Raw genomic sequence first — 8390 nt, 5'->3', positions numbered from 1 at the left:
AAGGAGAAAAAGAAGAGGAAGGAAAGGAAATAGGCTTAACAAGAAGGGAGGATGCAAAGAGCAACAGATGGAACCGCAGCCTCTGGGTCAGGGCGTGAACTTGGCTTTTCCTCCTGCTTCTCCAGTGTCTTGATCCTTTCCCCACATCGCTGAGTCCCCTTTTCTGTTTGCCTCAGTATCTTCCTCTGTGCAATGGGGCCAACACGAGTCACACGTGTGATGTGGTGGCTGAGAGCAAGTTTCTAAGGCGGTTTGATTTTTTTTTTTAAGATAGGGTCTCACTCTGTTGCCCAGGCTGCAATGCAGTGGGGCAATCATAGCTCACTTACAGCCTCAACTCCACAGGCTCAGGTGATCCTGCCCCTCAGCTTCCTGAGTAGCTAGGACTACAGCTGTGTGCCACCACACCAGGCTAATTTTTATTCATTTATTTTGTAGAAACAGGGTATCCCTATACTGCCTAGGCTGGTGGTAAGGCAGTTTAAGTTTACAGGGCTGGACAAATACAGACTACTTGGCCCCAGCAGGGCAGGGCACAGTGGCTCGTGCCTGTAATCCCAGTACTCTTGGAGGCTGAGGCAGGCAGATCACTTGAAGTCAGGAGTTCAAGACCAGCCTGGGCAACATGGCAAAACCCTGTCTCTACTATATATACAAAAATTAGCCAGGCGTAGTGGCGGGCACCTGTAATCTCTGCTACCTGGGAGGCTGAGGCAGGCAGATCACTTGAAGTCAGGAGTTCAAGACCAGCCTGGGCAACATGGCAAAACCCTGTCTCTAGTATATATACAAAAATTAGCCAGGCGTAGTGGCGGGCACCTATAATCTCCGCTACCTGGGAGGCTGAGGCAGGAGAATCGCTTGAACTCAGGAGGTGGAGATTGCAGTGAGCTGAAATTGTGCCCCTGTACTCCAGCTAGGCAACACAGTGAGACTCTGTCTCAAAAAAAAAAAAAAAAAGAATACTTGGCCTCCATGCCACACACCAGTAGGTGGGTTTTCTTGAGACTAACTGAGAGGGAAGCAGCCCTCCCCATCCCTATCCCAGAGATGAGAGGTAAGAAAGTAGAGAAACAGTGTGGCTGTATTTGCAGAGCAATTTCTAAATGTATTTTCTTCACCGCTCACAGCTACCGCACAACACTAACTCCTAAGACATTCACAGTGTTTCAAATCATCGACTGATATTCCCAAGGCACGCAGATGACGCGTGGCTTTTACAAGTCCTGTTTTACGTGTTTTAAGGCGTTCTGGGTTAGTGACGGAACGCAGAGAAGACCTAGCCCCTGTCCCCTTGGGTCCTGTTTATAATTTGGTTTAATATGTGTGCACATCCCAACACCAGATGATGTCATTGTCTTGGTCTCAAGTACTCACCTGTCTGGGCTGAATTCAGTTTGCAATTGCTCCCTGTTGGCTCTCATAAATATTCATTCATGATGAGGTCAGATGAAGCTGTGGAATTCAGCAAAGCATCCTGATGAACACAAACCCCAGCCTCCTCCCCACCTGGGGGGATGACGAGAGGGGCGAGGGCAGATACAGGATCACATTTCAGGAGCTTAGAAGAAATTAGACTGAGCTTCAGTGAAATCAGGCTGTGAGCAGAGCTGTGAGATGTTAATTAAACGGGGAAATCCAAGCTCAGTGACAAATGGGCTGCGTCCTCGGGACCTGGCTGCTCAAATGTACTCTATCGCTGTAATTTTCCTAAGTGCAGTGGAGATTGGTGAAAAATCTTTCTGCCAATACAAATATTTTCAAGATACCTTTTTTGTTTAAATTTGGTAAGCCCACCTAGAAGGCCTGCTTACATACTGATGAACTGGAAAATCCAAATGGCCACAGAATTCACCTTCTGACAGAGGCACGGTACTACATAAATATCAGAATTATTTTCATTCGTTCACGGATCATACATGAATGGCTTCTGCGGCTGGGGTTTATTGGCCCCTGCGTGGGTCTCTGGGTTCTGGGGATGGGAAGGGGTAGGCTGCCTCAGTTACAGACAAAATAGATGACTAGCCTGGTGCCAATTAACCTCACTTTAATTGATAATTAATTTTAAAACCTATTTACTCTCCCTGGAACAGCTGAGACTTTAAAGAGATCACTGCAAAAACAAATGGAGAAGAAAGTCATCGCTCAGGAAATGAACCGGGCCTCTCGGGGAAGGAGAAAGATCGGGCCTTTCGGACAGGCCATTTTATTGAAGTATTCTGAATGTTCATGAAGGTGACAGACAAAGTCAGAGGACGGTGACAGCTGCCTTCGAAGTTCCCTGTCTCTTTATGGCCACCCATCCCCACTCCCTGGGAAGGTGGCCAGCTGCCCGGGTACATCCAGAACTGTGGAGTGCCCCAGACATGGGATTTTTCAGAGCTTAAAATGGGAGGGCTCCATGCCCTCCTCCGTGGACCCTGCCACCTCTGGATTGATTTTTCCTCTCCCTGTCTCTTTTGATCCCCAGACGTTACTTTTGTCTCTTTTCAACTCGATTCAGCCATACTCTCTGATTTCAACCCTGCAGTCAACATCTCCCAACCTTGTTTTAACCTCAGGATGCTACTGAGTAGCAAGATTGCACCATGGATGAATGTCCAGATTCATTATCAAACCCCTTTCATGATCACAGCTCACTGCAGCCCTGAACTCCTGGGCTCAAGGGATCCTCCCACCTCAGCCTCCTGAGTAGGTGGGACTACAGGCATGGGCCACCATGACTGGCTAATTTTTTAAATTTTCTGTAGAGATGGGGTTTCGCCGTGTTGCCCAGGCTGCTCTCAAACGCCTGGGCTCAAGTGATCCTCCGCCTTGGCCTCCTAAAGTGCTGGGATCACAGGCGTGAGCCACCTCAACTGGCTGTGGTTTTCTCTGACTGTAAAAGCTGCTAGAGCATGCTTACCAACAACAACAACAAAACACCGGCAAACACAGAACGCAGGACAATATGAAGAGAATATAAATAGGCAGAGAATATAAACATAAACAGCAAAGCAGAGATCGCTTTGAATCTCAGCGCCTGGAGAAGGCACTGAAGCTACCAATCTTTCGGTCAATGTCCCATTTCATTCATTCCCTTTTTCATAGCCTGGGGCGAATATCACTGTGATCTCCACCCTATCTCTATCTTGATTATTCGAGAGGCTTGGAAGAAACCCAAATGTGGAGATTCTAGTATTTGTAACATAATCTGATGATGTTTTGATATTTTCTACCATTGCTAATGAAAAATGTATCATAGCTTATCCAGAATTCAGTCCGAAAAGTGTCTGGAGGAGCTAAGAGAATCAGTAGCTGAACGCATGAATTTGACTGCACTCAAGATGCGACATGAGATGCCCTGGAGGGCTCTCTGTGGCCGTGGTCTAGACCTATTGACCAGTCCAGTTACTCCTGTGGGGTTGAAATTGCTGAGCTGGAACTTTTACCACCCTGAGGACCTTGGGTTTCATGGGAGGGTCTGTGATTCAGTACACAGTAAAAGATCCGTGACTCTGAGTTTGAAATGCCAATTCCCTTGTAAGATGTGGATGTAATAATATTTACCAGTGTCTGGCAGGGGGATTGGTAAGATGCCCACATGCGCGAGAAGCGTAAATGCCTGTTATGCGTGGCAGCTCCAGCCAGCTTCACCCAACTGAATAATAGAATCTCCAGACTCAAGGGACCTTCTAGAGCTCGCCCTGCTTCTGGAAATACTGAACTTGTGTTATACTCTTGTTCACTCTTGCTTTAATACTTCCTCCTTCTCTCCTTCTCTGCTTCCATCCCTTCTTTGGTCCCTCCCTCCCTCCCTTCCTCCCTTCCTTCCCTCTTTCCCTCCTTCTCTCCTTCCCTGCCACCTTCCCGCCTTCCCTCTTTCCCTCCCTTCCTCCCCCTCCCCCTTCCCCGCTTCTTCCCCTCCTCCCTCCCCTCCCACTTTCCTCACCTCCCTCTCCGCCTCCCTCCTTCCCTCCCTTTCTCCCTTCCTCTCTTTCCTCCTTTCCTCTACCCACCCTTCCTTCCTTCCTTCCTTCCTTCCTTCCTCCCTCCCTCCCTCCCTCCCTCCTTCCCTTCCTTCCTTCCTTCCTTCCTCCCTCCTTTCTTCCTAAGAGGAAGCTCTAGTTGAACCCATGGGCTCTCAAACTAGATTATCTGGGTCCACGCTCTGTTTGACTAGCTGTGTGCCCTTGGACAAATCACTTAACATTTCTGAGCTCGATTTCCTCATCTGTAAAATAAGGATTCTTGACAGGATTCTTGACAGGATCATTGTGAGGATTTATTATGCATATAGCCCTTAAATCAGTTCCAGCACAAAGGTGCTCAATAAATGCTAGTTGTTGTTCTAATGCACTCATTTAACTGATATTTATTGAGTTATCACAATGGAGCAGGCAGAGTGCTTGGTCTGGAGACCCTGCATTAATGAGAAAACATGACCTCTGCCCTCGTAGAGTCTGTAATCTAGTGAAGGAGATGGCCTATACACATTAAGAAAGTACACAAAATATTTTCAGATTGGGGTGCATATTCCCAAGGAAATAAACAGGTGGTAAAATGAAGAATAATGAGCTATGGGGAATCTTTAGCTGTGGGTGGTCCAGGAAAGCCTTTTGGAGCTGGAGACATTGAAGCTGTAATCCAGGGTCAGCCGTGAAAAGGACTGACGGGGAAACTCTCCAGGCAGAGAGAAGAGCTGGTACCAAGTCTGGGATGGGAAAGAGCTCGTGTTAGGGGCAGCGTGGCTGCAGCAGAGACAGCCGGCGGCAGCGTGAGATCAGATAAGGCTGCGGAGCTGAGCAGCGGCCCTGTGATCCAGACACAAGTGATGCTGGGTGACTGCAGTTTTTACAAGATGATTGTGGGCCGGGCATGGTGGCTCACGCCTGTAATCTCACCACTTTGGGAGGCTGAGATGGGAGAATCGCTTGAGGCCACGTGTTCAATACCGACTTGGACAACATAGCAAGACCCCCATCTCTACAAATAAAAAACTAAAAAATAGCCAGGTGTGGTGAGGCATGCCTGCAATCCCAGCTGCTCCAGAGGCTGAGGTGGAGGGAGCACCTGGAGCCTGAGAGGCTGAGGCTGCAGTGAGTCACGATTGTGCTACTACTGCACTCCAGCCTGGGTGACAAAGTGAGATCCTGTCTCCAAAAATAAATAAAAATAAATAAGTAGTCCAGGCACAATGGCTCATCCCTGTAATCCCAGCACTTTAGGAGGCCCAGGCAAGTGAATCACCTGAGATCAGGAGTTCGAGACCAGCCTGGCCAACATGGTGAAACCCCGTCTCTACTAGAAATGCAACAATTATCTGGATGCGGTGGTGGGCGCCTATAATCCCAGCTACTCGAGAGGCTGAGGCAGGAGAATCACTTGAACCAGGGAGGTGGAGGTTGCAGTGAGCTGAGATCGTACCATTGCACTCCAGCCTGGGTGACAGAGAGAGGTTCTCTCTCATAAATAAATAAATAAGATCACTATGACTTCTGACTCGACTGGAGATCAAATGGAAGAGAGTCATATTAGTCCATTCATAGAGTAAACAATATAATCTACTTTGGATCGTCTAAGCAGAAAAGAGATTCATGTATTCAAGGAAGTGAGTTCACTCACGAAATTAACATGGGGGTGGTGGGGACTAGAGAGAGTCAGACTTGAAATTAAAGCTTCCAGAGCAGCCACTGCGCCAGACCATCTATTGTACTTTTTTCTAATATATTCAATTATTCCCAGGTATGTAGAGAATACATAATGGGAGAGAATGAATAACTGATAAGCATCATTTTAGCTTCGCCATCCTCTTTCTCTTGCGGGCTTGGCTTCTCAGTAATGAAATGGGCTGCTTTGAACCTCAGCTCCTCTCTGACAGAAGTGATAACGGCAGACTAGAGGAGGGAGCAGGAAAGCTCTGTGCCTCCTGGGTTCCTGCAGGAATCAAGACCGCAGGCTGTCCCCGGCTTGTGGTGGTTTGTGTTAAGTCCTTGCATCTAACAAGCCCTAATGGGGTGGGTGAGTGGGTGTGGGGAGAGACATACAAAGTCATCAACGAGAGCCACCCGGGTGTGCTTCCGGCTCCCTATAGAAACACAGTCCAGGTCCAGCAGGTGACTCCTGCCTGTAATCCCAGCGCTTTGGGATGTCAAGGCGGGAGGATTGCTTGAGGCCAAGAGTTCAATACCAGCCTCGGCAACATCTCTGTCTCTTTAAATAATTTAAAAATTAGCCAAGTGTGGTCTTAAGCGCCTGTAGTCTCAACTACTGGGGAGGCTGAGGCTGGAGGATAGCTTGAGCCCAGGAAGTTGAGGCTGCAGTGAACTATGATTATGCCACTGCACTCCAGCCTGGGCAACAGAGCAAGACCCTCACCAAAGGGAAAACAAAAACAGAAAAAAATGAAACACAGTCCAAAAAATAACTCAATTCTATAGACTATGGCACAATCAATATTTGTTTTGCTGTGTCAGAGGCTTGTGTCAAAGAGGGATAATAAAACAAGCTAAAAGCAGGGAAAATGACCAGGCACAGTGGCTCACGCCTGTAATCCTAGCACTTGGGAGACTGAGGCAGAAGGATCACCTGAGGTCAAGAGTTTGAGACCAGCCTAGACATGGTGAAACGCTGTCTCTACTAAAAATACAAAAAATTAGCTGGGCGTAGTGGTGGGCGTCTATAGTCTCAGCTACTTGGGAGGCTGGGGCAGAAGAATTGCTTGAACCTGGGAGGCAGAGGTTGCCGTAAGCCAAGATCATGCCACTGCACTCCAGCCTGGGCAAGGAGAGTGAAACTCTATCTCAAATAAATAAATAAATAAATAAATAAATAAATAAAGCAGGGGAAATGCCAGAGACCTCTAGATTCTGTGGTCTATCTTAACGACGTCCCCTCCCAGGGTAGCTGCATGCTTTAAAAAGACCCAGGGAGGCCGGGCATAGTGGCTCATGCCTATAATCCCAGCACTTTGGGAGGCTGAGGCGGGTGGATCATTTGAGGTCAGGAGTTCGAGACCAGCCTGGCCAACATGATGGAACCCCGTCCCTACTAAAAATACAAAAATTAGCTAGGCATCATGATTCCCACCTGTAGTCCCAGCTACTTGGGAGGCTGAGGCAGGGGAATTGCCTGAACCCAGGGGGCAGAGGTTGCAGTGAGGCAAGATCGATCCACTGTACCCCAGCCTAGGTGACAGAGCGAGACTCTGTCTCGAAAACAAATAAATAAATAAATATCAAAAAATAAAAAGAACCAGGGAGCAGTCAGTGCTATCCTGGAGTAACAGAGCTCCACAGAAGTTCTAGAAACACCTTTCCTTCTTCCCATCCCTTCATTCACTCTGCGGTGTTTCCTCCCCTCCTTCCACCACTATTACTCGGGCTGAACTCACTTTCACATCGGCTTCTCCCTGTTCCCACACTGACATGGTGGCTTTGTCTGTGTCACCTTGGCTGTGCTCATCTGTACTTCCCAGGATGACCTTCCCTGTGTGTTTCTGGCAAGGTTGGCCACAAGAGAAGCACGCGTGGAGGTTCTGGAGCGTGGGTTGAATTGAAGCAGCAGACATCACAGTATATCTGCTGGCTCCTGTCGTTGGTTTGAGGCAGGAGCCAGGATCTGCAAATGCTGCACATTTCCCTGGACCCTCCACCTGCTCCAGCTCCTGGGCCACGTGTGCACGTGTTCAGCTCCTCAACAAAGAGCCACGGCCTCCTCAGAATACCCACACCAGTAATACCAGAGGCCACAACAACAGTGGCTTAGTGTGGGCTGCTAGAACAAATTACTGTAGACTGGGTGGCTTAAACAACACAGACTTCTCCTTTTCTTCTTCTTCCTCCTCCTCCTCCTCCTCCTCTTCTTCTTTAGACTTAAACAACACAGCCACCTTCTTCTTCTTTTTCTTCTTCCTCCTCCTCCTCCTCTTCCTCCTTCTTTGAAACAGAGTCTCACTCTGTCACTCAGGCTGGAGTGTGGCACCATCATGGCTCACCCCTGCAGCCTTGACTTCCTGGGCTCAAGTGATCCTCCCTCCTTAGCTTCCCAAGTAGCTGAGACTACATGTAGGCACCACCACACTCAGCTAATTTTTGTATTTTTTGTAGAGATGGGTTTTGCCATGTTGCCTAGCCTGATCTCGAACTCCTGGGCTCAAACAATCTGCCTGCCTTGGCCACCAAAAGTGCTAGCATTACTGGCCAGAAACATCTTTCTCACAGTTCTGGAGGCTGGGGAGTCTAACATCAGGATGCTGGCATGGGCAGGCTCTGATGAGGGCTCTCGCTAAGTTTGCAGACAGCCGCCTTCTCATTGAATCGTCACAGTGGAGAACACAGAGAGAAGCAGCAAATAAGCTTCCTCCTCTTCCTCCTCCTCCTCCTCCTTCTCCTCCTTCCTCCTCCTCCTCC

The sequence above is a fragment of the Cebus imitator genome, unplaced genomic scaffold (assembly GCF_001604975.1).
Source record: "Cebus imitator isolate Cc_AM_T3 unplaced genomic scaffold, Cebus_imitator-1.0 Scaffold59, whole genome shotgun sequence".
Lineage (NCBI taxonomy): Eukaryota > Metazoa > Chordata > Mammalia > Primates > Cebidae > Cebus > Cebus imitator.
This window is presented reverse-complemented; position numbering follows the sequence as displayed.